At 36.6% G+C, this 27,280-nt stretch overlaps 1 long non-coding RNA gene across 2 annotated transcripts; it reads left to right on the top strand.

The window, feature by feature from the left end:
• Window positions 1–352: 352 nt before the first annotated feature.
• Window positions 353–27,279, top strand: LOC127649343 (uncharacterized). 2 transcript variants are annotated; one of them, XR_007971284.1, is made up of 3 exons: window positions 353–529; window positions 1,215–1,305; window positions 27,196–27,279. It is a non-coding gene; the product is annotated as an uncharacterized LOC127649343 (long non-coding RNA). The 2 variants fall into 2 exon arrangements; XR_007971283.1 differs by lacking the exon at window positions 27,196–27,279 and adding an exon at window positions 9,244–9,416.
• The last annotated feature ends 1 nt before the right edge of the window (window position 27,280 follows it).

The raw sequence follows: 27,280 nt of genomic DNA on the forward strand, positions 1-27,280 counted from the left end.
TAAGAAATGACAGATTGTTTTCCTAATATTAGTTTTATGATCATTACTGTGTCCTGGAAACATCTGTTCATTTTACAAACTCTGACAATGCTGTTTATCTGCAGTCTTTGAGATTACTTCATTATCTACAATCCTGGGGCAAAAAAACAAAACAGACAATAGACAAATTAGGCTTTATGTTTACGGGAGCAAACCCCATAGATGAACTGAACACATTTCTATAAAATAAAAGTAGAAATCACAAATAAACATTCTCAAAACAGGCCCAGCTCCATTGGGGGTTCTGGGTGGGCCTGGCCCACTCATTCAGGAGTTTGGCTGAACTGTTCAGCCCACCCAAAGGGTCCTATGGCCCATCTTACATTTACATTTATGCATTTGGCAGACGGTTTTATCCAAAGCGACTTACAGAGCCCTTATTACAGGGACAATCCCCTCGGAGCAACCTGGAGTTAAGTGCCTTGCTCAAGGACACAATGATGGTGGCTGTGGGGCTCGAACCAGCATCCTTCTGATTACCAGATTACCAGTTATGTGCTTAGACCACTACAACACCACCACTCTTGCATCTTAGCCAGGCCTGTCTCAAAATGTAAAACAACTCTTATAGTTTTTTTTACTACTATACTAAATTATACTCTCTGGATTAGAGGTTGACCAATAGTGGATTGGTCGATAATTTAGGTGGTGGAAAAGGCTGATAACTGTTTAATCAGCCAATAGTTTTTAAAGTTGCTTCATATAATGTTACATAATTTTTTTAGTTGCAACAGACAAAGAGGTCAGAGTCCAAAATGTATAAAATCCCAGATGTAGTTTATTTTTCAACCAAAATTCCAAGATTTGGTGCATAACATGGGACTTTTAACATTAATCAAGCCTGAAATACACTTACGTCTTATTTTGAAATGACATGGACTTGGCTCTGTTACAATGCTCTATATTTAATATTTAGCCAATTAATGATTTATTTGTTAATATTATTATTGACAAATCACATATTTCAGTACATGCCCTCACTTCAATTAAAAAAAAAAATGTTTTTCAGAGAAACAGGGAGGAATTATTAAAAGAAAAACTATTGGCAGCTATTTACATGATTTTTGCATATAACTGATAGCTCTATCAGCAAGACTCGCAGACTTGAGTGAAATTTAAGATGACTTTTATTTTATGAATATAAAACAGAAAAGTAATGTCTCTCTTTGTCGTAGGCCCTGTCTGGCGGTCCGAAGAAGTTGTACTCGGAACCGTCATATCCTGCCGGAGATAGGAGGCAGGGGCGAGGAGCCTACCCCCATGCAGGTCTGGACACAACTGGTGGTGGTGGGGTGGTGGAGGTTGCCGTGTTAGCAATGTGAAACAGCAATGTGATAGATTGTGAGCAGACTTATAAATCAATGGCTTACATGTGATTGGCTAGGAATTACCCGGCTAATGGTGCGATGATGTACAGCTGCTAGTCTTCCCGCTAGAACTACGCTGCGCTTACATATCCAAAAAGCTACTATTGGCACTGTTTGATCTGTTAAACCGATATACATCGGCCTACCTCAGTGCTGGATAGGGCTGAAACGTGGACAATAAAAAAACATAGACAAAAATGTTTGTTGTCAAATAGTCGTTTGATCTAATTTAAAGTAACATGAGATCACTTTAAACTCTAAAGATGAGAGCAGCACTGCAGCTCACACCTGACTGAGGAGAGGAAGTATTACACAGCTCAAAGTCCAGATGCACTCTAAACTTTCCAACAGCTTAAGGTGATGTAGATCGCAAATTATGAGGGAATTATAATGCAAGCACTCTCCTTGTGGAATAAGTGGAGATGCCGTGGCGCTCTGCTGAAGAAAAACTTGCATGTTGAGTGTCTTTAAAGGAAACACTCCAGTGTTACATCTTAAATGCAGTTATATTTAATTCGTTATAGCTTTATTAAAGGTCAAATAATACAGAAGCAGATAATTTAAATAACTAAAACAGTCTCAGCTGGGGGAGCCATTTCCTATCTGGCTATATAGCAGCATGAATAAATGCCAATATTAGTTATCTATGTGTAGTACTCTGATGATCAGAGGGAATAATGATGCTCAGGACCCAAGCGCAGAGTTTAAAAAAAACAAAGGTGTGGCAGGGCGGAGGGTCAAGTGGTTCTCACTTCCTCCTTTCCATGAATCCCTTTACAAAGGATTTATTAATATAACAAACAGGACAAAAAACAAACCAAAATTCCCACAAGGGGGGAAACACATAAACTGGCACTGGACAGCACACACAATGCTAAAATAGGAAGAGAAATCAAACGGGTTAACAGAGGAAAGGTGAGGCAAATTAACTAATAATAAGCAAACAAGGAGGCAGGGTATGATGTAGGACAGAGAGTCATGCAGTGATACAGAAACAAAACAAAGCCACGTGCTCTCACAAGACAACAAAACACCCAAATGGCATGAGCACACATTGCTCTTACCCATACCCTTGACAATAAACACTCTGCTAACTGATAGACAAGACGAGAGAATGCTTAGCAACGCCAAACAAAGTGATGCCATGCATTCTCACACTAAACAGAGCCTGAGCATACATCGCAAGGCAAATGCCATGCGATGCACACAACAGGCGACAACACCAAGACAAGAAACCTGTGCGAGTGTTCGGCCACACACAAACCCGAAATATCAGACTGAAGTGACCAAACCTCAGCACAACGTGAACACAGCTCGCAACCTGGGTATGCAGTGCAACGCGAGGTGCATCCATGTTTGCGAGAGACAGATATTAACTATTTACGAGAGGCATGCCTCCAAGGTGACATAAGCATGATGCAAAAAAACATTTGTATTTTTTTTTAATTCCCTTCCTCTTCCCCCCAAATTTTTTTTGTTTCCTCTCTTCAAAAAAAGGAATGTGGTACCAACCTTGGCCACCACCATTGTGTCCTTGAGCAAGGCACTTAACTCCAGGTTGCTCAAGTGGGATTGTGCTGTATTGTATTTGTTTCATGATCTGATTTATGCTTGTATAGTTTTGTCACGGGACGTATAAAGATTGGATTGATAATATAAATCAGACCACACGATAAACAAAAAAATCTTTAAAGTAACCATTAGGCTTTAAGCACAAAACACATAAATAATAAATAGTTATTTACAATGAAATGCCTTGTGAAAGGGACAATGGCTTTTATCTCAAGAAAATAAATAAATAAATCGTGATCATGAACAAATAACATTTTAATTATGGCAAGATCACGACAGATAAAATGTTGTCCATGGCCAGTTAAGACTGAACGTTTTCGTATACGTTTAAAAAGCTAGACACAGCGCAACAAATAGAACAGAATCTCGTGAGACGTTTAAAAAAATCTTTTAGCGTGACACGTGTTATTCTTCCCCCCCTGGCAGACCAACAATATTTGGATATTTATTTGACCTTCTTCATCTGGAACTCTTCACTTCTGCAGTAGACAGTGTGTTTCAAAAGCATAGATAACTTGTTATATTAAAATATATTATTATAATTACATTTCACCATGAAAGTCTGCACATGATATTTACATTTATGCATTTTATCCAAACGCTTGTATCCAAAAAACTTACAGTGCACTTATTACAGGAACAATCCCCCTTGAGCAACCAGCCTTGCTTAAGGACACAATGGTGGTGGCTGTGGGGATCAAACCGACAAATTTCTGCTTAACAGTTTAGTGCTTTAGCCCACTGCACCATTGAGACATAAGACATATGTGAGAAAGCATTAAAAGCATAAGATTACGTGTTTATTTATTTATATATTTTTGAAGAGTGAAAAAATATATATATATTAAGAGTAAAAAAATAGATATATATTTTAAGAATAAAAAAAATATATATTTTAAGAGTGAAAAAACTATTTGTTTTTTTTTAAGATAATTTTTTAAGACTTGGGCTCAGGAACGTACAGAGCCCCTGAAGTGACCTGTGCAAAAAAAAAACATCACAGAGACTTGCGTGTGCACGCGTTACAGTTTCCGGTATGTGTATAGCTCTTTTCCGATTGCGTCATTGTCATCATTCATTTACTCAAAGATACTGAGAGCATGGATGTGCATGAATTTATAGAGATATATTTTAAACTTGGCCTTCAATACAAGACATTACTGTCTATGACATTTGTAATACTGTCATGGCTGAGACAAGCTTTGATCTTCCAAAGGACACTAATCAAGCAATAGACTTGTACTTGCATTTAAGGAATGAGATATTAACCTCATTATAACCTGTGCTTAGCATGATTCTTTTATCTGAGATCCAGATATAAAATGTATATATTCATACTTATGTAATATTTTTGTGAAAGTGTTCACATTTGTTACAATTATTTCAAAGTTTAAAATTGAACTGTGAGCAATGCCCCTTGTTTGTTACTTCAACAGTCATAAACTATTAAATTAATTATTCACCCAAAAATCTAAATTCTGCCATTTACTCACCCTCACGTTGTTCCTAAATCACATGAATTTCTTTATTGTGTAGGGCACAAAAGGATATGAAAGGCAGAGTGTTATGGACTGGGAGTCTCAGTCACCATTCACACTCATTGTAAGGAATATTGATGCAGTGAATTTGAATGGTGACAGATTGAATGGAATCATTTTTAATTCTACCAAAATGTCATAAAAACGGTTTGTTTCATGAATCAAACTACTTGTTTATTATAAAACAAAAATGTACAATATTTTTAGAAACTAAGACATTTTCTCTGCATACACAATCGATGTAGAATGTTGCTCGAAGCCACTGATCCAGAGTCAGCTTTTCTCATCCCATTCTCCCAGTTATAGGGAGCTGTAACACAGAGGAGTTCGGCTGCATAAGTCAGTGAATTGAGCGAGTATTTCACCCTGAGTATTATGTTGTGGCCAGTGGAAGACTAGTTTCATAATCCCTCTGCCTAAACGCATTTACTGTTTTTTTTTTGGTTTGTTTTGTTTTTAATGCAGTGTATTAACACATTAATCAACTGCGTTTCACTCAATAGAATGTTGACCTCATATTAAGCTAAAACGCATTTGCGAGTTGATTGACAGGGCATGTCTGTGTCTAAAAGATGATTGGATCTTTTTTTTACCTGTAAAGCGGGACTTCTTTTCTACTTCCATTGACTGTTGGGTGCTAGAGCTTCTTGGTTGGGCATTCCAATTTCTTCCATTCATTTAAATAGTAGTGACTTGTCTCCTTTGCTAAATAGTCTCTGGCTTCACACTCTATAGAACTACAATGCCCATCATGCACTACGTCTCATCTCCGAAATTTGCACACTTTTCCTCCTGATTTCTCAGGGACAGTAGAGGTGTTCAAAAGCAATGCATTACTTTATTTAAAAACCAGCTCCGAAATTATGGTCTAAAAAAACAATATTGTGTTACTTTACTCGTTACTCGAAAAGTAATCTTATTACGTAATGTGCGTTACTTTTATCGTGTTACCCCCAAAACTGCACAAGACAGACATGGGATGATGATGCCATGGTCCTGTCAGACAAAAACACAGACTGACAGAGTGACAGGACCGTGACAAGTACCAGACATATATTAATTGGGTAAACTGAGTATATGTTGGTAGGTGATGTTTAAAACTATAGGAAATTGACTGTACTTTAAGATTAATTATTGAGTGCAGGTACAATATTGTATGTATGTCCCTTGAAGCATGTAGTAGTACTGACAAACACTTTTATCAAAAAGGGAATGTTTTGTTGGGAATGCAAGTAATTCATATGTTGTGATTATTACAGGATTTGTTCACATTTGTGCTTAAATATCTATTTGTTATTGTACTAAAACAGCAACAATATAAGTTAAATACTGTAAACTGCATTTTCAGTTCAGTATTGTTGTTACTTTGATATGAAGCAGAATGCTGTTTGCAGGCTGTAAGATTACCATCAGTTTATGGTTGAATATGACCACAGTATGAGCCATTTCCTGAGCTGTAATAAGTATTTTCAGTGTGTGTGTGTTTGTGTGTGTTTTAGGATGTTACACTATAAATAATATTTTTTGCCTTGTACAATGTAGATTTAGTGGTTTGTTGTTTCTGGTAAATACATTTTTGTAAATGTCTTTACCAATCTTAGATGTATGCTCAGTAGTCTCCTGATTCAGACTAGATATTGTTTAGCACCGTTGTAATATAATATGGTTTACATTGTAGATTATACGCACGTTTCATGATTAACTTAGAGCTGGCCGAGCATCCCTGCTGGGCATACACACATGTCCCCACCACCATACATGGCTGTATATAAATATATTTTACTGTGTGTCAGATTTCTATGTGCAAGAAACAGGAATGAGTTACAAGGGAGACAAATGTGTCTCATTGAAAAGACAATTTTCTGCAACCGAGTAAACACAAGTCAAAAAGAGCTTTTCAAAACAATTGTTTAGTTATAAAAGAGAATGGGCACACATCAACATATGTGGAATATGCATGACTGTAGGACATGCTTTTGGCCAGGTTTTGATCACTATTTAATAGTGCTGATTAAACGATAATTTTGTGGTATTTGATGCTACATTATAAAGTACCAAACAACAGGAAGTCCTATGTTTTTTGCAAATTGAAATCAAAATGTACAGAAAGACAGATATAAACATAAACATTTTTGTATAAATATTACAGGAACTCATTTTTGTTAGTCTTACGTTCTTCAAAGTGTCTTATCTTACTGGTATTGTGTTCATATTAAGCGTGTCGTAAAATATCGATATGTAGTTGATCGGCATGTTATTTTATCAATAATTTTCTGAGGCATTGCTACTTAATCATTAGCTGACATTTAAATTAGAAGCCTAATTTGTTGCTTTCCAACTCATTGTCATTTGGCCTTCTGTTTAATGTAGTCTGATGTAATAGCTTTGGGAGACCACAAGAGGGTGATATAACATTTACTGAAGCCGGTTGCGGTTAGGACCAGGCAAACTATGGACCTAGTCACCACACACTGAACGTTACTAAGGTTTTTGTATTATAGAATTAACAAAGTGACGTTGGTGAGTTTTCAGGTTAGTGTACAAAACTGTAAATGCACAAACGGAACAATTAGAGATTATTATGCAATTTCTCTGTATGTAGCCTTTAAGAGGTTTCATTCAAGCTATCAAACCACAAAAGACATAATTGTTACAGAAAATAAATATTGTAGGCTTTATAAAAGATGCATAGTGGTGGTGGCGTAGTGGGCTAAAGCACATAACTGTTAATCAGAAGGTTGCTGGTTCGATCCCCATGGCCAACACCATTGTGTCCTTGAGCAAGGCACTTAACTCCAGGTTGCTCCTGGGGGATTTTCCCTGTAACAAATGCACTGTAAGTTGCTTTGAATATGACAAATGCATAAATGTAAATGTAAAATGCTTTAGATTCTTATTATTTTCACATCAATCTACATTCCATACCCCATAATGACAAAGCAAAAACCATTTTTGATAACTTAACAAATTTATTAAAAAGAACAAATTTAAATATCACATTGACATAAGTATTAAGACCCTTAACTCAGTACTTTGTTGAAGCACCTTTGTAGGCGATTACAGCCTCATCTTTTTGGGTTGAATGGACTTTCATCCCAGTCTGAGGTCCTGAGTGCTTTGGACCAGGTTTTCATTAAGGATATCTCTGTATTTTGATGTGTTCAGCTTTCCTTAAACCTTGATCAGTCCCCCAGTCCCTGCCACAGAAAAACACCCCACAGCATGATGCTACCACTACCATGCTTCACCGTTGGTATGGTATTGCGCAGGGGATGAGCAGTGCCTGGTTTCTTCCAGACATGACGCTTGGAATTGAGGCCAAACAGTTCAATCTTCATTTCATTAGACCAGAGAATACTGTTTCTCACAGTCTAAAGAGTAATTTAGGTGCATTTGTGTGTGTCTTGCACTGAGAAGAGGCTTCCGTCTGGCCACTCTGCCATAAAGCCCAGATTGGTGGACTGTTGCAGTGATGGTTGTCCTTTTGCAAGTTTCTCCATCTCCACACATAATCTCTGCAGTTCAACCAGAGTGACCATCAGGTTCTTGATCACCTCTCTTACCAAGGCCCTTCTCCCCTGATCAATCAGTTTGGCCAGGCGGCTAGCTCTAGAAAGTGTCCTGGTTGTTCCAAACTTCTTCCATTTAAGAATAATGGAGGCCACTGGGATTTGGGAACCTTCAATGTAGCCAATGTTTAGCCTTCCCCAGATCTGCGCCTCAACACAATCCTGTCTCTGATCTCTGCAGGCAGTTGCAGGCTTGGTTTTTTGCTCTGATATGCATTTTCTGCTGTGAGACCTTATATAGACAGGTGTTTGCCTTTCCAAATCATGTCGAACCAATTGAATTTGCCACAGGTGGACTTAAGTCAAAGTGTAGAAACATCTCAAAGATGATCCAGAGAAATAAGATGCACCTGAGCTAAATTTCAAGTGTCATAGCAAAGGGTCTGAATGCTTATGTCAATGTGATATTTCAGTTTTTTTCTTTTTAATACATTTTCAAAGTTATCAAAAATCTGGTTTTTGATTTGTCATTATGTAGTATGGTGTGTAGATTAAATTATAAATTTTGTATTATATATTTGTATCAAAGTATTTTAGCATAAGGCTGCAACATAACAAAAAGGGGTCTGAATACTTTCTGAATGCACAGTATAAACAATATATCATACAGTGATGGCTAAAGTATATAATCTTTGTCCTTTGATAATGATTTTAGTTAAAATATTTTTTCTCTGTGGCGCTGCATAATTTTGGGCAGGAGCAGTGGGGTGTGTGCACCTTCATAGAAAATAATTGTTTCTAATTTTAGAAAGTGCCATGTTGTACACTAGATGTGTCCAGTGTGCGACCCACTTTAATTTACCCTGCCGCTCACACTTTACCAAAGTTGTGTGACTTTGAAATATGTTTGAAGAGACAAAGACTATAATGCAACCAGCATATATAACCTATTTATATCTAAAAATATATGCCGATATATATATTTATATATCGATAATCATTTGAAAACATTTCTGATTATCGATGCATGAAAAAGGCAACGATCCCAAGCCTTTTTCATATACAGAAAAAGCTCATCATAACCATCATAGCATTCAAAAATGTCAAAGATCAAACAACTCTGCTTCTTTCTCCTTCCAGAAGGTGAAACTCCAATCAATATATTTACAAATTTCATCATTAATAAACATTGAGAATTCATTGCTTTCATCTCTGCAGGGAAGTCCTCCATCATCTGGAATGGGATCCTCGAATATAACCTTCTGCATGGCTTTAACCTCAGCATGGGAATTCTTTACAGAAATTCCATTTTCTCTTTTCCCAAAGTATTGTTTTTGATGTCCTCAAAACCATCTCTCCACTCACGCCATCCAGCCTTAATGTCCTGGAGGACAGCCTGCTGAAAGTCTCAGACCGTTTCCCAGGGCAAGTTCCTGACAAGATCAAAAACCTCAAAGCATAAAGGGGCTTCACTTTGCACTCCTCAGCAGAAAGGTCCTGCTCTAGAATGTGAATATAGCCGAGCATGAAAAGGTCAAGAGTCAGGCTGTCAAAAGCCACAGAAGCACCATCCATGTGGGGCAGGACCTGCTAGGGTGAGTAGGTTACATGCTACCTCTGTAGGCTGTGGTTCTGTCATGAAGGGACCCCTGAGGCAATGCGTTTCCAGTTGCCAATCATCTTGTCTATGTCGTGGAATATCACGATGAATCTCTCTAAGTTGTAAGAAAACTCTCAGAGTCTTGAGTTCCAGATGCCAAAGTTGTAGTTTATTGAACACCAACAAACATGAGACCGGCCAGCTGTCCGTTCTGACTGTCTTAGTCCAAAACCTCCTCTTCTATACAGTTTGTTATCTGGCATTACCTCATTTCTGTGCCCCTTTGTTATTTTTGTAACCAATGGATACTATTTGCCACCATTATCTCACAGAGCCTTTTGATATCTTTTTACTGGTAGAAACTTGGCTTTAGTCTAACTTCAAGGTCCTTAGTCTCATTATTTTGTTACAGCTGGGTGCTCTTTGTGGCCTCTGCAGCATCAACACTTTTAGTAACCTCATATGCACTCTCCTGGGTCACACAAAGGCCAGGAAACTCATATAAGTATTTTGATATATAAGAAACATACTAGAATATTGAAAAATATACTATATATTCCCACCTCTGAGACTTAAAAAAGTCTCACACTCTATTTCCCTCAAACCAGAGTGCAGTCACACAAGCTAGCCTGTCCCATTTCATCATGTAGCCAAAGTAGGCCACTCAGTCCACTATCCAATGCCATTTTTATGGGGTTGCACTCTGCAGAACTTGGGACCAAACCTCTCCATCCACACTTAACTAGGAAGGAGTAAAAGATCCCAGTCCTCTAGCTAGTGCTGTGCCTGGGGGTGGGTAACAAAAATCAACTCATTTGTAATAAGCATGTGCATGCAAATGTGAAGCCTTGCGTGATGTAGAGTACAATTGATTATCCATGGAGTAGAAGATATATATATATATATGCTTTAACAAAACACTATTAAAAGTAACATAGTAATATTTATCCTTCGTTGCCAGAGGAACTCACAGACAATTCCGGTAGCCTGGAGCGCTATCTGGTGATGTGTTGGAGCAGACAGCGGGTTTTTAAACCACCAGTTGAGTCTATTTGCTCTTGCAGCCAAGCACTGAGGTGCTCGTCGCTCCTGTCTTCAAATATAGCTCTTACTGTATATGTCTTCTCTTGGCAATAACTTCACATATACATTATATGGAACCATAATCATCACAAATGCTACTTCTATTTGGTTAGATACAGTGTACTAAAGATATACTTCACCAATAAGTAATAAGTAATTGGTTACATTGATAATAGGGGAATATGTCAAAAATAACAAACAAAACACCCTCTAACTCCTTTCTTGAGATGCTACCTATTTTGTTATGTAAAATGAAAGTACAATAGTCTTGCTGTCTCCCTTACTATCAAAAACATGAGAAAAGTGTTCAAAAATAAAATTCCCCTTACATTGTTATTTTCTTGATTGCTTCTCAGTAAATCTCATCAAGTTCATCCAATCCTGGCCCAATGGTATATTGTCTGGTTGCTACACTTGTTTGCGTTGTCATCATTGATACGGCTACCATTTGCTTAGCCTCCGTTCTAGTCATAATTGATCTCAGAATGGGTATAATACAACATAACAATAATGCAAATAGGGTCAGTCCCATAACTACTATTATACCTATTTTCATTAGCCCCAACTTCCATGAACCAAAAAGATCATCAAACCATTGCCCAAACCGCTGATCTCTCCCTACATTAGATTTAACTTCCTCTCTCAGGTCATGCAGTTTCCTCATCGCCTGGGTAAAAGTTCCTTCTGGGGATGTATTATTTGGTATGTATGTATATACAGCAATCTAAATCTAAACCTAATCACATTATTATTAAAAAACATTTCATCATCTAAATGCCATATTACTGCACAATTGCCCTTAAATTGTCCTACATTCGTTTTTCCTTTAGTTTTGTTAAAGCATTCATACTCCAGTTGACAATTTCTTTTATATGATAATGTGCTTTCTTTTTCTCATTATCCACACGTATTTGTCTAATTTTCTGCCTTCATCTCCCCACCCTATCATCTTATAATATTTATCATATTCGGATGACCCAAGAATGCCAAACATTCTGCTGGGCAGTACACTGTTCTCCCTGTTTTACCACAATTTTTTGGCATAATACTCAGCGCAATGCTTATAATCATACTGATTTGGGACTACTACAAATTTTTTCAATGGAGTGGGCGAGCACATTACACAGTTTGTCATTTTTGCTTGCTTAGCTGTATATCTGGCCCATTTATACCAGTCATTTTGATTTGCATATTGTAATAGTTCCTCTGTTCCTGCTGACTCTATGGGTTCCATATCATTTTCTAAATTTATTTGCTTTTTCAGTCTTTGGGTGATTATTTTGACAGGTGTCTTTTGAGGCCGATTCTTCGGTTTGTTCTGCTTAGCCAAATTGCTTATCCAGATTCTTTGCTTTTCGGGTTCACCTTTGTTTAGTGATCCAGGCGTTCGCTTCTTTCTGATTTCTCGTGCTATGTTATCTAGTCTCTGCTCATTCGGGGGAATAACACTGAAGGTCTGAGATGTCAATTGTAGGAAATTCATCATACCATAGTCGTTGTGACAGTCCTTCACCTGGAGAGTCTGGGCCTTCCTTGATCGCCTGTCCGGTAGGCCCTGTATAGGAGGCAATACCTGTCCCAAATATGTTAGTAACAGCATCATCAACACTAGTACCTCCTTGAGCTTCCATTCTTTCTCCATGTGCCACAACTCTTCCTCGAACAACTGCGCTTGTTGGCCTGTTTCATTTCCTTCAGTTGCTTCTGAATCTGTTTCAGCAGGACGATCAGTTTCTTCTTGTCTTTCTCCTTCTTCACCTTCTTGGTCCTGTTCTTCTGTGACATGTACTTCCGTCTCACTTTCTATGCTTTCCTGCTCTACTGCGGCACTTCAATCCCTTTTTCTGCCGCAGCGTGCTCTTCCCCTACTTTCAGCTTGTCCTTCTACTTCCTCTTCTCTTTCCTCAGATTCTGTAGCCGGTTCCTGCTGATCTTCTTCTTCCTCGGGTTCTTAGTTTTGTGCTTGCTGCTCTTCTTTGTCTGAATCTTGCCTCGTATTCATCGTTGGGAAGTCCATATTCATAGTTTCTTCAGTACAGTCCGTCAAGTGCTCTGTACTTTCTTAATTCACATTCTGGAGTATTTTGTTTTAGGTCAGCTTCATTGGAAAGGCCATCCAAGATCCCCAAGGCTGATTGTAGGGAACCCACTCTGCAGTATGCTTTCTTAGAATTGTTCATCTGGGGATCCTGGTCCTTCTTGGGACGTTTCTCTGGTAGGCCCCATCATTGGGGGCAACACTTGTCCCAAGTATGTCAGTAATAACATCCATATTAATATGTCTTTCTTATTCATTGGTATTGTAGGCCGCAATTGTTTTCCACCTTCTCTCCTTCAGCGGGTCATCCTGTCCTAACTTGCTTCAATGATGGCAACAGTATGACTATTTCATTTTATATGCATAAAGAACACTGTAATCACCTCATATGGTTACATGTTTTATATTAACTAACAATCATTACTTTCTGCATTCATTTGGTTAATATATTAAATGATTTCCCTTATTAGAGTCATTTGCTACACACACATTTGTTACATCTCATTTCTAGCACTAAATAACACATGGGTCCTCTGCCTCCTCCAGGCAGGAGCCAGGCATAGCCTGACTTTGTTCCAATTAAAAACATTAGATCATCCCATATCTATACACAGCATTTTTCATGGTCAGTCACAAAAAGGCTATAATTCTCCACAGAGGAGGTAAACTACCACAGGTGTTCCTTATCTTAAAACTCCCTACTCATTCACTTATCACATACATTTCATTTCCTCCTGTTTCCCAAGGACTCTCAATGTCTGTATCACATTAATTAATTTTCCCTGAAAGCTAAGCTTTTTTTCATAGTTTCAGACTATATCAGAGTAATTCAGAGTATTAAATCAATAAAATAATTATCAAATATATAACATATCATTGGAGGAATCAATTTCCTCCCAGTTTGGTTTTTCTGTTGCATTGCGCCATTTACATTGATCAGTACTTCATCTGGTTTTTATTTAATCAATGGTAACACACAATATTATATTATTCCCTCTCACAAATTGTTGTTTCAATTATTATACCAATTGTAGCCAACCCTGCACCCTATTTCTTAATTAATTCCATTTATATTGTTACAAACAAACAAGACAAGCAATCGTAATCTTTAGTCACCACCATGTATCTTTTCCATTCTTCATTACTTTTACAATGTATATGAGTTCAATTAAAGCATAAGTAAAAGTAATAAATCATCTTCCAGTCTAAATTCATTATCATACAAACATTCCCCATGTTTGTTTAATACTTCTATAAAATGTCAAGCACTCCTTTGTCTGCAGCGGTTCTCAAAACTTTACCCCCAAAACCAGTCTATAAATAATCCTCTACACAGGGTATGATCCCCTGACAACACAGTGACAGAATGCTTGGTATTTAACACTGTGATAAGTTATTTTAGTAAAGTGGTTATTAAAATGCTGTCGGGTTCAGTGGAACTTTTAAATTTTTGAGCAGGTCTCTTCTAGACCTCCATTTTGATGCTTCTGATCTAAGAGCATTCATCCACTTCCTTAAACCCCTTTCAAACCTTCTTAGTCAGGTCTCCAGGGCGGTGACGCCCCTGCTTTGGTTGCTTAACCTTTTATGCCATTGTCAAGTCTTACCCGTCATTGGGTCGTCACCTCTTGCCACTGGTCTTGATGCTGCTCAGTCCTCAATCCTTAATAATTTGCTATCAGTAAACAGCTATTTTCTTTTTCAGGGAGTATCACCAGAGAACCGACACAGCCAATGGAACATCTACAAATGCTTAAATATGGAGACAATTCAAAACATGGTTAAATTCAAAAAGCATTATTAAAAATTCATCAATCTATTAAAATTGTCCAAAGTAAAAGTAAAATATGCTAAAATTGAACTCATTTATAGATAATTAATTTCCATTCAGGTTTTATTTCTGCTACTTCAGCAAATGTTACACAAAACTATGTGGGGACTAACATCAGAACAAAGCCTCTCAAGCTTCTAGGAAGCTTAATTAAAAACATCACCTCAATTCAATAATAGTCTCTAGATAGTTTTTGAACCTACATTTATTCTTTCAGATGAATTTTCAACTTAATCTCTTTTCTTTAGTATAAACCCTTAACTTTAGATTGCCCTCTTAATATATAAAATCTTTAATCATTGATGAGGAGAGCTGTTTGAACTCCTTCATATCACTCTATCTAACATTAGTGTCAAGGCACATCATTTTACATATAACAATAAAATCAAACCAAAATAAAATGAAATAAAACACTTCTGAATATTTCTTCAAATTCTGCTCTTGTGTTTCTGTTTCAAGCAGACACTTATCAATTTTAGACTGAGAGTGAGGAGTGGGCATTACACTGTTTCACAATAATACATTTAATTTATTCTTCAACAGTAAAAATAGTGATATTTATAATAACTGATTATATTAACTGCTTTCAAACTTTCTCATCTCACACCATTTAAAAACAAAAACTACTCTCATCAAAAACTACTCTCATCTTACTTTCTTCTGTCCATTCAAACAACATACAAATAACCTTCTAATCTTTAATAAAACAGAACACAATGTCTTTTTCGACATTCTCTATATAATCAATACAACTTATGTTTAGCCTTCTGTTCATGCAGAGCTTTACATTTACAACACCTCTTATTATTATTAATCTTATTATTAATATATTATAATCCCTTTTTTATTATTAAGTAATAATTTATTATTACTACTTTCTCCATTTCTTACACTTTCTCAGGTGAAGGAACTTCCATTCTATCTAATAAAATAATATAAATCAAGTTTTTAAACTAACAGGAAAGTAAAAGATTAAACAGAATAAAGTCTTAAAGACAAACATATCTAAAAACATATCTCTTTTCTTGTGTTTTGAAATAATTGCTCAGTAAGATACACTACGTACTTTTAATTTCTCATGACTCTTACATTATTTATTTATTTATTTATTTATTTTTTATCCAAATGTTTCATCATCTTTTAACAGTTATCACTATCATACCTCTAAAATTACACTTTCATGTATTAACTATGGCAAACTAAAATAGTAGTAATAGAAATAGACACTCAATCAGCACTTTATAGCACACACTAAGCTCCTTTTTTTTTTTTTCTTTATTATGAGGGTACTCTCTGGAAAATTTGGGGAGTAACCCATCCAATAGGTAACTCTATAACTTTGCCACATGTTTGTAATATTTACTCTTCAAATCAATAAATCAGTGGTTAGCTGCTGGATTTAAATTTAGACCCTCAGAACAATTTAGACACGGGCATTGAACCCATTGATGGCATTCTGGAAAATCATAAAGTGATCGTATAAGACTGAAATCAACTTTTCCAGAGAAATTTTAATCCACATTATAAATGGCAAATCAATAATGATTACCAGCAGTAATGAGCGCAGGAAGATCAATCAGATCAATCACATCATTTTCAGTCTTCTTTGTGTCCTGATTTCCTCCTGCAGCATTAGTAACTTCTATAAAATCATCTTTCTCAGCCGTCTGCAATGGTGAGGAACTAGTTCCAGAATGAGTTAGTGAAACAACATACACATAATTATGACAAAAGAAACACAGAATAGACACATGAATATGAACTTATTAACATTCATATATGAGGAAGTTATGATGTTCAATTTAATCTTAACCTTTCTCCATGGGCTTCACCTGCTCCAAAGACTAATTTTTAAATGATCCAAATCATTCTTAAAATTATTTTCCTTTAATTTTAGTCTCAAATGCAGCTTCTCAGTGTATCCATGATCAACCAAGACCTATTCTGTGTATACCAAACAAAAATAAATAAAATAAAAATAAAATAGCTATCTATCTGCTTTCTATCTTTTTCTAAAGTCGGGGCCCCTTTCTGTCTGTCTGAAGACATCAAGAGAGGCCTGTTTCCCCTCAAAGTCATCCTCAATGCCCTCATCAGACAGTCCCTAACAAAAATAAAAAATCTCTGCCTATCTTTTGTTGGTTGATCAAGTTTACACCAACTTTCTTGTGTTTAATTTAATAATGTTAAAATAGTATTCTCTCATAAACTGGATCAGACAGAACATAAAATGGACACATGAATGTGAAGTTTTCACATTTAAGGTTTAACTGCATAAGATACAAAATATAATTTTCTTATTTTATCATATCTTTGGTCCTCTTTTGCCATTTGCTTTAATATAACAACACTTATCTTAAATACAACCTTGGTTTAAAATACAATTACTTATTTGACTTTAGTTTAGCGCAATACACTCGACTCAAAGCTTTATTGTTTGTCCAGATAATGTGATTTCCCAAATGCAATTCAATCGCTTTAAAGTTATCACTTTTTTATAGTCGAAATATTCTTACTCATCACTTTGATATAAAAGGAGTTATGATCTGACACATGTCCATTCAACAGCTGCTCACTTTCAGTTTAGTTAATCTTACATCAGGCTTCATTCATGGCATGAAAAGAACAGCCCAAGAATAACCATTGTCCAGTCCGCTAAGGGTTAACTTTTTGATTTCATGCACATTTTTGTTTTAAAGCTATTTGTTTGTTTATACTGTATTATATTTATCCTTATACATACATACATATACATATACATACACACATTTACACAGACATACAAATATAATTTTTATCATTGGTTTTAATTCTACAATCATAATATTTATTAAGTGCCCTCTTTGTTTTTAATCATCAGATCTCTTCTGCCTCTTATATTGATGAAAATAGTCTAAATAGATTTTCTTTTATGTAAATTGCATACATACTCCTCATTAGTTATGCAGCAAAGGATCAACCTCTCTATCTTGATTGATATTTATAGGGCTCATATAACATACACTTCCATACGCAATCACACTTCAGTCATACTTCCCATACTTTAAAACACAGATTCTCTCACAAACACAGAACCTTTCACACTTTTTACAAACACAAGGCCTTTATAAACACAGAGCTCTCAAAAAATATTATACTAAAACAAACCTGTTACTTCTGCCCCTCCTTTTGCTCTCCTCTTTTTATCCCTCTCCTTTATTTCCATAAAAAACACTCATTATTTACAGTGGTTGATTGCTATATCTGTTACTTCTTTTTATATTAAAACTCATGTACTTCCACCCACAGAGGTCACATCCATTTTGGGTCTCTGTTCAAGACAATTTCTACATTGGTGCTAATTCTCCTTTACTCTCCCTATTAAAAATCACCTTAACATTTTTGACTGTATTTAATTTGTTCATAACTCCAGAAATGATCACTAATTCCCTGTGTTTCTATTATTAATCTTTTTAATTCGATTTCTTTTCTCCTCTCAGTTAGTCTCCTCTCAAATTCAGTAACATCTTATTTCCACATTATTATTTCTGCTTCAGGAGGAAAACTGAGACAAGGAAAAAAAAGTATTGTTCTGTTTCTCTGTGCGTGCTCAAAGCCCTCCCTTTACAGCTCCCTATTCTCACTCTAGCAGCCCCTCCCTTCTCTCTTTCCCAGCACTCAGTCTCCAGCGTACTGTAAGAGAGATGAATGAAAAAATCAACAACTGTGCTCATTTATCCGAGTCTTATCAACTATACTTCTGGATAACATCCAACTAAATAAACTAAATATTTATTACTACTAATACTTATTTATATATTTATTATACTTATTTTTATTTCTTATCTCTTCCCCTTATATTTATTTATTATCTTTTATTTCTTTCTTTTTACTCTTTTTGTTATCCTCTTTATTTTCTTAACTTATATTTTCTCTTATTCTTTTATTTTATTATTTGCTTATGTTCCTTCTTTTATTGCTTATATGGTTTCACTTTATTTCTTCTCAAAACCAACTATTTGTTTATTCATGCTTTATGTTTGTTAGTATAATCTTATTTTGTGAATTACAAAACTTTTCTTAAAACATGGTTATACCTCACATACTACTTATACATACATCTTGGGTACAAAGTCTAAACTGGATAATAAGATTATACATTACTTATTTCTTATACATACAGCATGGTCACAAGTGTTTAAACTAATGCATTCATTTTTCTAATTATTTGCTTTATCATGCATTATACTTTCATTTTTGATTACATATGTATTTCAACATGAGCAATACATTGCTTTCACATAAGTAATGCATCATTATCTATGTCTATATTAGCAATACACACTTAAGTTTTGCATTCTGCTTTATATCATGCATATCTATGTTTCCCTATCCAAGTCTGCCCTCTTAAAACAACGTTTCCCAATAATGTGCCACTTCAGATTTCAAGTAAGGAATATTAGCCTCCTTGACTGACACTTTCAAATGTCCCTTGTATATATCTATCTCATCTCTATGGCCTGTTTTACAGAGTGTAGTTATGTGATCCACAAATAATTTAGGATCTATGTTCCTAACCGCAACATCCAACCAGTTAACAAATGGCCACTCCTGTTCTATTTCTCCTAAATTCACCACTTCAGTTAAGGTTCTCATTAACTCCTTCTTTTTGCAGTTAATTTTCTCTTCTGCCCTGCGTAATCTATGTACTCTGATTCTTTCCAAAAATGATCGCTGATTCCCTTTAACTCTATCAGGCTCTTTCCAATTCTCTCTCCCACTCTTCAGATCTGCATTGATCTCCAACTTTACAAAACTCAGCTTGTCTCTGCATTTTTCTCTAGTCTTGTTCACTGTAATGGAAAACTTTTTGCCTTTTCTTTATCTTTTTCCCAATTATTCTATTTTTTTCTCTTCTGAATCTCCCCTTCCCCTCACTCACAGCCGAGTGCCATTTTGCGTCTTTATACTTTTTCAACAATTGTTTTATTCAATTCACTGTTTCAATTCATTTTCCACTTTTGCTCTCATTTAGCATTTCCTTTGTGCACCTGATTCTCTGTATTATTCTGCCTCTGCACACAATTTTTGGCACAGGCTTTTTCTACCTTCTTCAAATAAACTTTCTTAAACTCTCTTTAAACAATCCCACCCCCCTATTTTTGAAATCTGGAACTCGCCTCTATTTTAGCCAATTAGTTCAAATTATTCTATGTCCGGACTGGCAAAAGTCTTAGGGAAGCCACTTACCGGGACTCGCTACCACAGATCACACAAAAACACCTTAAGCAAAGATGCTTACCTCAGTTTCTGGCGCCGGTGTTTCTGTGCGATTCGTGCAAGCCGTCCCACCAGCGACCTCTGCCCCCTTGACCTCAATGCCAGCCCCACGTTGGGCACCAAAGATATGTCGTGGAATATCACGATGAATCTCTCTAAGTTGTAAGAAAACTCTCAGAGTCTTGAGTCCCAGATGCCAAAGTTTTAGTTTATTGAACACCAACAAACATGAGACCGGCCAGCTGTCCGTTCTCACTGTCTTAGTCCAAAACCTCCTCTTCTATACAGTTTGTTATCTGGCATTACCTCATTTCTGTGCCCCTTTGTTATTTTTGTAACCAATGGATACTATTTGCCACCATTATCTCACAGAGCCTTTTGATATCTTTTTACTGGTAGAAACTTGGCTTTAGTCTATCTTCAAGGTCCTTAGTCTCATTATTTTGTTACAGCTGGGTGCTCTTTGTGGCCTCTGCAGCATCAACACTTTTAGTAACCTCATATGCACTCTCCTGGGTCACACAAAGGCCAGGAAACTCATATAAGTATTTTGATATATAAGAAACATACTAGAATATTGAAAAATATACTATATCTATTGCAGTCGTTTGCCTGTACAGTTGATACAATGATCTGGTCCCTGGCTTGGAGACTGGAGCCATTATTCCTTAACCTGACAGATAGCTCTCTGCAGACCTCTGAGGGACAAGCTCTTGTTTCATTTTGACTCGTACTGATGTTGCATATGCAGACCTTATCCAGTGGCTCAAAAAGAGGACAACAATGCATTCCTTTCGAAAGGAGTTGGTCTCTATCACTTTAGCTGCTTCTTTGCCTGGTGCTTGTTTGCATTTGATGCCAGTGTCATTCACATGATTTATGTATGTGCTTTGGATCATTCCCATAGACTGCTCCTTTCGATTTGTTGATGTAGACAGTTTTTGTTGCCTCATGTCTGGATGCGCTGTGTTATTTAAAAGCCCAGAAAATGGGTAGATGTTAACTATCTGACTCACAAAGTTTGACCTCAGATTTCTCACAGAAATGCCAGACTGCTGGATCTCCAGTTCTACCTTTAGTCTTCTTCCTTTGATGGAACTTTGCCTCTCTTGCTAGTATGTGGAGACTGATACAAGATCTGTGTTTGGCATCTTGCAGATGCCATCATTGCCATTTGTTTCTGTGAGGTTTGACAGGTGTAGGGACATGCTCTTCACTATATTTGAAATAAGATTGTACCACATGGGAAGAGGCAGAATTTCCTCCATGTTTGTGCCGGGTGCTGGTGGTGGGAGATGGTTTTAAATTTGTCCCTCCAAGTAGACCAAGTCATCTTCAGTAAGTAAATCTCCAAAGAGGCTCAAAATGATATTGTGGACTTGGGAATACCTCCAAACATTCACCTCCATATTTTTGCCACTATTGTCCTGTGTAAGATGAAACAATCATTTCCTAGCATGTATTCAGCTAAACATCTTATGTTGGCTGACAGTATAAGTGCCATTTGGGAGGGGTGTGAGCAATAGCTTTCTTCTCAGCTCTGGTCGTCTTGATCCTGCAGTCTAGCCTGAAGCTTGCGTAGTGAAGAATGCTGTGATTCCTGTTTGTTTCAGAGACCTCATGGACTTGGGAGCTAAAATTGCCTCCTCTTCTTCAAAGTGCTTCCTCGTGTTGAATGAGGTTGTAATTATACAACCAAAAAAATGGGGCTTTAGAAGTCTTACCTGTAGAGGCCACTTGCATGTGCTGAGTGGTTCCAGCCCCAGCTCTCGTAGCCTGTGAGGAGACAGGTAATGCAGATGAGGCATCCAGGCATGGTGCAGAGACACGAGGCTGGGGAGGAACCTCGTTCACTGGCTGCTATGAACACCAAAACAGCCAAAGTGATTAAGAATAAGCATATCCTGTCATGTTTTATAAAATGAGTCTGTAATTAAAAATCTAGTGGAGGGCGACCGTCTACAGACTGTTGGAGTAAAGCAATAAATAGTAATTAAGGGTTATCTCAGAACACTGTGTTTTCCTGAATTTAAACTGCAATTTCCTCATAAAAGTTTATTGGCTCCAAAACAGTCCTTAAAGCACAACGTGCACTGTGTGATCTGTTAAAAGGCACAAACCCCAGGGAGAGGATAACATAATGAGAAAAGTGAAACAGGAGCTTAAACTGTTTAGTATATCAGACCTCCCACTTAGTTAACAAAGGAAAACTGCCTATAGAATTCAGTCATCTGATAGGATGGTTCAAATGACCCATACCTTCAATTGCAGTGATTGACTTCTCTTATAGTATGGCTACTCATGAACTATTGCTTTCATAGTTTAGTGACACAAACTTGCCCAAGGTTAATTAGAGAATATTTTCATAATTACTAAATAAAGCATAAAGGACAACAAATTAAAAAAAGTTTTGTTTAATAAAATGTGCTAAATTGATGGTCAATTGTCTTTGTAAGATTTGTTTTCAACCTTTATTATACACTCACTGAGCACTTTATTAGGAACACTATGGTTCTAGTAAAGTGCCCAACGTTGTTTTCTGTAGCTCATCCGCCTCAAGTTTCAACATGTTGTGCATTCTGAGATGCTATTCTGCTCACTAGAATTGTACAGAGTGGTTATCTCAGTTATCATAGCCTTTCTGTCAGCTCGAACCTGTCTGGCCATTCTGGTTGACCTCTCTCATAAACAAAGCATTTTCATATGCAGAACTGCTACTTACTGGGTGTTTTTTGTTTTTGGCGCCATTCTGAGAAAACTCTCGAGGCTGTTGTGTGTGAAAATCCCAGGAGATCAGCAGTTACAGAAATACTCAAACCAGCCTGTCTGGCACCATCATTCATGCCACTGTTGAAATCACTGAGATACATATTTTTACCCATTCTGATGGTTGATGTGACCATTGACTGAAACTCCTGACCTGTATCTGTGTGATTTTATGCATTGCACTGCTGCCACATGGTTGGTTGATTAGATAATTGCATAAATAATTAGGTGTACAGGTGAGTGTGTATGCTCTATATTTTCCCACAGTGAGTTATACATTTTTGTATAAAATATACAAATTTGTATGGCTATTTCTGAGAACACCCAGCAAAAACTCACAAAGCTTCCTCAGACAAAGATAGTGCAATAGTTGCAATAGTTATTTTACATCTATTTCAAATATAATTTTCCAGGCATGATATTTTCTATTGTGTTAAAAAATCTTCCTCATTTAATAATATACTTCGCATCATGAAACAAACCCATGCTGTTTGGTAGAATTATCATAAAGAGGGAAGTAAGAATTTCATTATTACCTCTCCCTCACCACCTTCACCAGTCAAGTCTTCACTAGCCTAACAGGTGAGTGTAATGAGAGAATGCCTGCACTCCCCTGACAATCACATCAGTGCTGCAGCTATCCAGTGGCCAAAAGCTTAAGAATATGTACACTAAAGGCTGTATGTGCATACCACATACTCCTCAATACAAACATAGAGGTGGTTGAAAGTATGAGCGACACCAAACACACAGGAGTAAAATGCCCTTTGACAAACTGACTGACAGCATTTATGGGCCTCTGACATCTGAGACGGTGGATCTCATAATGCCCTCACCCCTGCAGCTTTGAAACTTGCAGTTACAGGGGCGTGAGTGATAGCTGATAGGTCCCTCCTGCGCCAACCAGGCAGTCCTAAGTGTTTTGCTAATTAGCCTGTGTTGGGCCGTATCGTTTTGATATGCCATCGTTATGCTATCAGTGGAAGGATGATACTTATATGGTTTCCACTTAATTTATGCTCTAATGACGTAACGGATACCCTTTAGCATTTGAGTAACAGAGGAGGCAGAGCTGAGATAGAAGTCATTTGTTTAGTGAGTTTTCTGGAGAGTATTCATGTTTGTCACTTTATGACACTATTAGAAGTCTTACTCTTCTTTAAGAGTGGATTTGCATATTGTTGCCTTTGGGTAACTAAGCACATGATGCATATAAGATGGCAATTCTGCCCTGAGAATTTGTATAGATTTTTTACCAATCAAAAAATATTTTTCAAATGTTTAAAGAGCTTAAAACTGAATTTTAAACAATTTAGTAATTTATACAGTATAATCTGTATTTTGTTAGGAATTGTGTAAATACGTTTGTTGCCTAGAAACAACAGTGGAATGGATAGCTCACCTGGTCAGTGAAGTCACACATACAAGCCCTATAGAGAACATTACAGTTGTCATAGGTTCTGTTTTTATATATAGATATTTTTATATTATCCATTATTATACTTTATCTTTTTTAGTATTTACTTAACATTTGAGTTACATTTAGGTAAAAAGTTGGCTTGAAGACAATTCTATTAGATTGGATCATATAGCATATGAAGTATATTACACTCATATTTAGTGTAATAAAATTGTTTAACAGCATCATTCATTGCTGATTTAAACCCTTTCAGTTTTCTGACATCCACAACATATGTATATGTATATACAGTATATATATATATATATATATATATATATATATATATATATATATATATATATATATATATATATATATGTCACTCATTATCACTTCAAATATTTAAATGAATAAAAACTGTCTTGGATTAATTTTTTCCATTGTTGCACAATGTTGCCTACAAGCAACATGCCTAAAATTATTATAAAATGTTTTGACTGATTTTAGTAATGAGGTCCATTCTAATCAAGAATGAAATCATTTTTAAACATTTATTATGCTTAATGCGTGTAGTAGAGGGTAAACGTGACATTATGGAAAACAAAAAACTATATTCTTTGGGTCATTGAGCCAAGGCTCTCCAAATATTCGCTGTACAAAGGCCATGGACCAGGGGTACTTGCAACCAAATTAATAGATTTCTTTACACAAGAGACATATTCCTGGAACTGTCCCATGACAAGGAGAAGCTGCAAGTGAATCTAAAACCCTTGTCAACACTTTTACTCTCAGCACAAGTGGATCAAATTATAATAAAATAATTAATTCAACTGTTATTCAGGGATTAAGGGTATCTGTTCTGCCTTCTGAATAGAGCAATACTGCTAGTAAAGTCCTGTTTTAGAAATCAAATAAATAATAGAGACTCAGTCCACCAAAATGTGGTTTTTAATGAATGTACTTTAGTATGTGTGCCTTGTTCTCTATTATGTAGCATGACACAGCCAATATGAACTTCTGTATGTCATTGGCTCAAAATCAAATACAGTATATTCAAGCTGTAAAAGTGAATACGTTTTTGCTAGAAGGTGGCAGCAACCGGTTGCCATCACAAGGTGGAGTGTGACCAAAACCCAGACCACCAGCTGCTCCTGCATCTGAATATGCATACCTCCCTGCTAACATCAAATGAGTAGGATGTCCGAATACACAGTATTCATGATACAGTAGGTAAACAATACAAGGGATAACATACCGTATCTGCTGAGATTCAAATTGTGCAACCACTGGACACTCTGCTACCCCTGTGAGAGGCCCATTGTATTTATACTAGACATATGCATACGTACAGAACATACTTCATCAATGGTCGAGAAGTCCAACAATTTAAGTACATACTTTCACAGTATTAGTCTCGGATGCAGCCCTAGAGTCATCAGCATTCAGTGCACCCTTTTCACATTTCCAGGTTTGGAATATGGAAACTATAGCGCTGAACTGGAGAACACACAAATGTTATTTTTGCACTCCCATTTACTCCAGAAGCAATTATTGCAATTGAAAATACCACTATTTTGCTTGCATGACTTTTCAATAGAGAAAAAAATTGAGAATCAGAAGAGAGGAATTTACTGTCACTCCCTCAGCAGCTGTATTTGAAACATGATCACAGCATTTTTGACTATCTATTTTATTAAAAACGTAATGTTCTAAATTTCCACAAGATATTTAAAATTCTAAAATATAAGTTTGTTAGATTTATGCTGCTAAATGAGAATGCAATGTGTCATCACAGTCTGTAAAAAGGGTCCATATATAATGTCCAAAAACCATGAAAATTAGTGAACTAAACCAACATTTAAAAACACTGTTGAACTGACCATGTCATTGTAAACTAAGGAATTATCAGCTAAAAAAAAAAAGAGAGATTCTTATAAAAATCCTGAGTAATACATAAATAAAAATCTGCTTGAAGTTTGTTAAATTGTGCTGAGGAGAGTACTAATTATCTTACATGAGTATCAGTAGCACGGATGAACTTGGCACAGTCATGATAGCCATTGTACTCTGCCAGGTCCACTGCAGTAAAAACCATCTGAATCCCTTTCCACTGGACTAATGTGATTATTCAGCAGCACTAAAGGAAGAAGAGGTCAGATCTTTCAATCAAAGCATCTGTGACTGCATTTTAAACACTACTTAGGCTGTATAATCCTCTGAGTGTTCATGATAGACGATGTGTGTTGGGATCATTAGGAACATGTGGGACACCTCAAGTTCTCCATTCTCAGCTGCATTGTGCAGGGGGGTCCCACCCCAGTAGTCTTTCAAGACTTTGCTCCCATCAGTAAGAGACACTCCACAATGCGATGATGGCCCTCGCTAGCGGCAATGTGAAGTGCTGTGGCTTCGTCCCTATCCTGACAGCACAGATCCAGATCTGTGAAAGAATCCTGAAGATCCATATCAGTGAGAGTGTCAGGTATAAGCACTAAAACACCATTCTAATGCCACTGACTAGGTTTACATGTACAAGAATATTCAGAGTATGGTCAAATTCCAATTATATAAGCAGCATTAACCATAACAAGTTTATCCCAATATTCTGGCTTCTAGGAGTCTGCTGGTACATGCTTGTGTTAGTCCGAATTTTGGGTTATGTAAACACCTTATTTAGAATATACACCTTAAATGATCATTTATTTATACCTGCGCATGTCCAATCATAATTCTGGGTGACATTAGATACAGACAGTTGTAAAAAGTCACACATTTTAGGAGCGAGGAGGAGAAATGTTACAAGAAACGTTATGTGCCTACATGTTGTAATTTGTCACATTATTGTTGTTACAAAAACATGGAGATTTATTAAATTACTATCCAAAAATAAGTGCAGCATAATAAATGGCACAAGTGAGTATCTCTCCAGTATTTTACTCAAGAGAATAGCTGAAAAACAAAATGCATGCCTTACTTTATTCAGAATATATGATAATTAACATGTATATAGGAATATTCCAATAGCTATGGATCATGTAAACATCTCTTTTATAGAATAAAGACTGACCCACACTGTTGAATCAACAGCATTGGCAGTTCTATCGGGAAGACACGCAGGCTTGAGTGAAGTTTAAGATGTCATTTATTTGATAGATGTAGAACAGAAAGTAATGTCTCTCTCTTTGGTGTAGGCCCCGTCCGGCAGTCCGAGGGAGTTGTACCCAGAACCGTCATGTCCTGCCGGAGATAGGAGGCAGGGGCGAGGAGCCTACCCCC

The sequence above is a fragment of the Xyrauchen texanus genome, chromosome 9, assembly GCF_025860055.1.
Source record: "Xyrauchen texanus isolate HMW12.3.18 chromosome 9, RBS_HiC_50CHRs, whole genome shotgun sequence".
NCBI lineage: Eukaryota > Metazoa > Chordata > Actinopteri > Cypriniformes > Catostomidae > Xyrauchen > Xyrauchen texanus.